Source organism: Capsella rubella, unplaced genomic scaffold, assembly GCF_000375325.1.
Source record: "Capsella rubella cultivar Monte Gargano unplaced genomic scaffold, Caprub1_0 scaffold_2, whole genome shotgun sequence".
Lineage (NCBI taxonomy): Eukaryota > Viridiplantae > Streptophyta > Magnoliopsida > Brassicales > Brassicaceae > Capsella > Capsella rubella.
This window is the reverse complement of record NW_006238922.1, coordinates 3237027-3241646: the sequence shown is the minus strand read 5'-3', so window position 1 is coordinate 3241646 and position 4620 is coordinate 3237027. Positions and strand designations below refer to the sequence as shown.

Here is a 4620-nt window from a genome sequence, read left to right as displayed (position 1 = left end):
CGACCTTAGCTCAGTTGGTAGAGCGGAGGACTGTAGTAGACGCAGATTATCCTTAGGTCACTGGTTCGAATCCGGTAGGTCGGATCTTATTGTATAAAGGTTTTCTTTTCGTTTTGAATTTCTTTTCTATTGTCAAGAAATATAATTACTAAATAGTTATCATTTGAAAATACGAATACTAAAAAGTGCATACTAGGAGAGTATACTGTTGGAATGAGATAAAATGTCAGAGGTATTTTTCCTATACTTTAGACCGCTGATGTATCAACCATCACCATCGTATATTTACAATCCTTATGCAAGAAATTAGCTGTTCTTCTCGTATATTTTTTCTTTATTATAACTTAATTTATTTCCTAGGTTTTAATATTGAATTACTCTTTGTATTTACATTTCGTGTAAATCATTGTATTCAAAGGAATAAGAACACATGCATAAAGTATAATACAATCCGACCTTAGCTCAGTTGGTAGAGCGGAGGACTGTAGTTGAAGCAGAATATCCTTAGGTCACTGGTTCGAATCCGGTAGGTCGGAAGTGACTCCAACATATGAGATGTTATTTGCGTTGTGACATCTATATTTTTGAATCTTGGATATAACATGCACACACTATGAAGACAAATTTACTTGGAATAAAACATTTGGTTGAATTTGTGTACACTAATTGTATGTGTAGATTTTTCAAGTATTGACGAAATCATAAAAAATAATTTTCATATATACTAGAAACATATAACCATGAACTTTCCTAGTTTCTTTGATCAAACAACCATATAATTGTAAGGATTTTGAAACATAAAATAAAAATTTTTATGCATAATTATATTTAAACGGATGTGGTAGTGCCTAATAATTGTCAAACTTCATACAAGGCTACAAGCATAGTGAAAAAAATCCTTGACACCTTCTTGCACGATTTCAATGGCTTCTTTTAAAAAATTTATATAATCAATCATAGTTGCCCACTCTCAACTTTACATGCATAAATGTAAATATTGACTGTATATATCAACAAAGAAGCTCCTTAGAAATTTGGTTTTTGAATTATAAAAGATGTACTTTAACTTTAAAAATATGAAGATAATCAAACAAGGTTTATGTGACTAAAATTTTGATTTAATTGACAAACTAATTAATCCATGCTTAGAATTATTTCTCACTCAAAACCAACACTTATGATAGAGAGTGCTATATAGCTAAGTCTATCTATTTTGAAATGCGAGTTTACTTTACGGAAAGTGGACGTGCCGGAGTGGTTATCGGGCATGACTAGAAATCATGTGGGCTTTGCCCGCGCAGGTTCGAATCCTGCCGTTCACGTTTTTAATTATCGTGTTTTTAGATTTTTAACTTAATTTTTTTTACGTACCTCTTAATTTCCACGGTTGTGCATCATGTAAAATTTTTGTAATGCTTAGTACAGATTTTAATAATGTCACACAAAAAGACAACATCAAAGTTTCTAAGGCGCCTTTTTTTGTACTTCTCTTTTACATACTTCCAAAATCGATTCAAAGTACTATTTTGAATCGTCTGGATCCGAATCTTCTAGATGTATAAAATGTTATTATATAAAACCGACCTTAGCTCAGTTGGTAGAGCGGAGGACTGTAGTAGACGCAGATTATCCTTAGGTCACTGGTTCGAATCCGGTAGGTCGGATCTTATAGTATAAAACTTTTTTCTTTTCGTTTTGAATTTTTATTCTATTGTCAAGAAATATAAGTACTAAATTGTTATCATTTGGAAATACGAATACTACAAAATGCATATTTGGAGAGTATACTGTTGGAATGAGATAAAATGTCAGAGGTATTTTTCCTATACTTTAGACCGTTGATGTATCAACCATCACCATTGTATATTTACAATCTTTATGCAAGAAATTAGGTGCTTCTCGTATCTTTTTTCTTTATTATAGCTTAATTTCTTTCCTAGGTTTTAATATTGAATTACTCTTTGTATTCTCATTTCGTGTAAATTATTGTATTCAAAAGATAAGAACACATGCATAAAGTATAATACAATCCGACCTTAGCTCAGTTGGTAGAGCGGAGGACTGTAGTTGAAGCAGAATATCCTTAGGTCACTGGTTCGAATCCGGTAGGTCGGAAGTGACTCCGACATATGAGATGTTATTTGCGTTGTGACATCTATATTTTTGAATCTTGGATATAACATGCACACACTATGAAGAAAAATTTACTTGGAATAAAACATTTGGTTGAATTTGTGTACACTAATTGTATGTGTAGATTTTTCAAGTATTGACGAAATCATAAAACATAATTTTCATATATACTAGAAAAATATAACCATGAACTTTCCTAGTTTCTTTGATCAAACAACCATATAATTGTAAGGATTTTGAAACATAAAATACAAATTTTTATGCATAATTATATTTAAACGGATGTGGTAGTGCCTAATAATTGTCAAACTTCATACAAGGCTACAAGCATAGTGAAAAAAATCCTTGACACCTTCTTGCACGATTTCAATGGCTTCTTTTAAAAAATTTATATAATCAATCATAGTTGCCCACTCTCAACTTTACATGCATAAATGTAAATATTGACTGTATATATCAACAAAGAAGCTCCTTAGAAATTTGGTTTTTGAATTATAAAAGATGTACTTTAACTTTAAAAATATGAAGATAACCAAACAAGGTTTATGTGACTAAAATTTTCATTTAATTGACATGCTAATTAATCCATGCTTAGACTTAGTTCTCACTCAAACCCAACACTTATGATAGAGAGTGCTATATAGCTAAGTCTATCTATTTTGAAATGCGAGTTTACTTTACGGAAAGTGGACGTGCCGGAGTGGTTATCGGGCATGACTAGAAATCATGTGGGCTTTGCCCGCGCAGGTTCGAATCCTGCCGTTCACGTTTTTAATTATCGTGTTTTTAGATTTTTAACTTGTTTTTTTTTACGTACCTCTTAATTTCCACGGTTGTGCATCATGTAAAATTTGTGTAATGCTTAGTACAGATTTTAATAATGTCACACAAAAAGACAACATCAAAGTTTCTAAGGCACCTTTTTTTGTACTTCTCTTTTACATACTTTCAAAATCGATTCAAAGTACTATTTTGAATCATCTGGATCCGAATCTTCTAGATGTATAAAATGTTATTATATAAAACCGACCTTAGCTCAGTTGGTAGAGCGGAGGACTGTAGTAGACGCAGATTATCCTTAGGTCACTGGTTCGAATCCGGTAGGTCGGATCTTATAGTATATAAGTTTTTTCTTTTCGTTTTGAATTTCTATTCTATTGTCAAGAAATATAAGTACTAAATTGTTATCATTTGGAAATACGAATACTAAAAAATGCATACTTGGAGAGTATACTGTTGGAATGAGATCAAATGTCAGAGGTATTTTTCCTATACTTTATACTGTTGATGTATCAACCATCACCATCGTATATTTACAATCTTTATGCAAAAAATTAGGTGCTTCTCGTATATCTTTTCTTTATTATAACTTAATTTCTTTCCTAGGTTTTAATATTGAATTACTCTTTGTATTCTCATTTCGTGTAAATTATTGTATATTCAAAAGATAAGAACACATGCATAAAGTATAATACAATCCGACCTTAGCTAAGTTGGTAGAGCGGAGGACTGTAGTTGAAGCAGAATATCCTTAGGTCACTGGTTCGAATCCGGTAGGTCGGAAGTGACTCCAGCATATGAGATGTTATTTGCGTTGTGACATCTATATTTTTGGGAGATAACATGCACACACTATGAAGACAAATTTACTTGGAATAAAACATTTGGTTGAATTTGTGTACACTAATTGTATGTGTAGATTTTTCAAGTATTGACGAAATCATAAAAAATAATTTTCATATATACTAGAAACATATAGCCATGAACTTTCCTAGTTTCATTGATCAAACAACCATATAATTGTAAGGATTTTGAAACATAAAATAAAATTTTCTATGCATAATTATATTTAAACGGATGTGGTAGTGCCTAATAATTGTCAACCTTCATACAAGGCTACAAGCATAGTGAAAAAATCCTTGACACCTTCTTGCACGATTTCAATGGCTTCTTTTAAAAATTTATATAATCAATCATAGTTGCCGACTCTCAACTTTACATGCCTAAATGTAAATATTGACTGTATATATCTACAAAGAAGCTCCTTAGAATTTTGGTTTTTGAATTTTAAAAGATGTACTTTAACTTTAAAAATATGAAGATAACCAAACAAGGTTTATGTGACTAAAATTTTCATTTAATTGACATACTAATTAATCCATGCTTAGACTTAGTTCTCACTCAAAACCAACACTTATGATAGAGAGTGCTATATAGCTAAGTCTATCTATTTTGAAATGCGAGTTTACTTTACGGAAAGTGGACGTGCCGGAGTGTTTATCGGGCATGACTAGAAATCATGTGGGCTTTGCCCGCGCAGGTTCGAATCCTGCCGTTCACGTTTTTATATATCGTGTTTTTAGATTTTTAACTTGTTTTTTTTACGTATCTCTTAATTTCCACGGTTGTGCATCATGTAAACTTTTTGTAATGCTTAGTACGGATTTTAATAATGTTACACAAAAAGACGACATCATAGTTTCAAAG

At 31.5% G+C, this 4620-nt stretch overlaps 6 non-coding genes across 6 annotated transcripts; all 6 read left to right on the top strand.

Moving 5' to 3' along the window:
• Nucleotides 1-451: 451 nt before the first annotated feature.
• Nucleotides 452-536, top strand: TRNAY-GUA. Its single transcript is given in 2 exon segments — nt 452-488; nt 501-536. It is a non-coding gene; the product is annotated as a tRNA-Tyr (tRNA).
• A 704-nt stretch (nt 537-1240) lies between these two features.
• TRNAS-AGA lies at nt 1241-1322 on the top strand. Its single transcript has one exon. It is a non-coding gene; the product is annotated as a tRNA-Ser (tRNA).
• A 708-nt stretch (nt 1323-2030) lies between these two features.
• On the top strand, nt 2031-2115 carry TRNAY-GUA. Its single transcript is given in 2 exon segments — nt 2031-2067; nt 2080-2115. It is a non-coding gene; the product is annotated as a tRNA-Tyr (tRNA).
• Nucleotides 2116-2819: 704 nt separating this feature from the next.
• On the top strand, nt 2820-2901 carry TRNAS-AGA. Its single transcript has one exon. It is a non-coding gene; the product is annotated as a tRNA-Ser (tRNA).
• A 257-nt stretch (nt 2902-3158) lies between these two features.
• Nucleotides 3159-3243, top strand: TRNAY-GUA. The gene is given in 2 exon segments: nt 3159-3195; nt 3208-3243. It is a non-coding gene; the product is annotated as a tRNA-Tyr (tRNA).
• A 1149-nt stretch (nt 3244-4392) lies between these two features.
• On the top strand, nt 4393-4474 carry TRNAS-AGA. Its single transcript has one exon. It is a non-coding gene; the product is annotated as a tRNA-Ser (tRNA).
• Nucleotides 4475-4620: the final 146 nt, after the last annotated feature.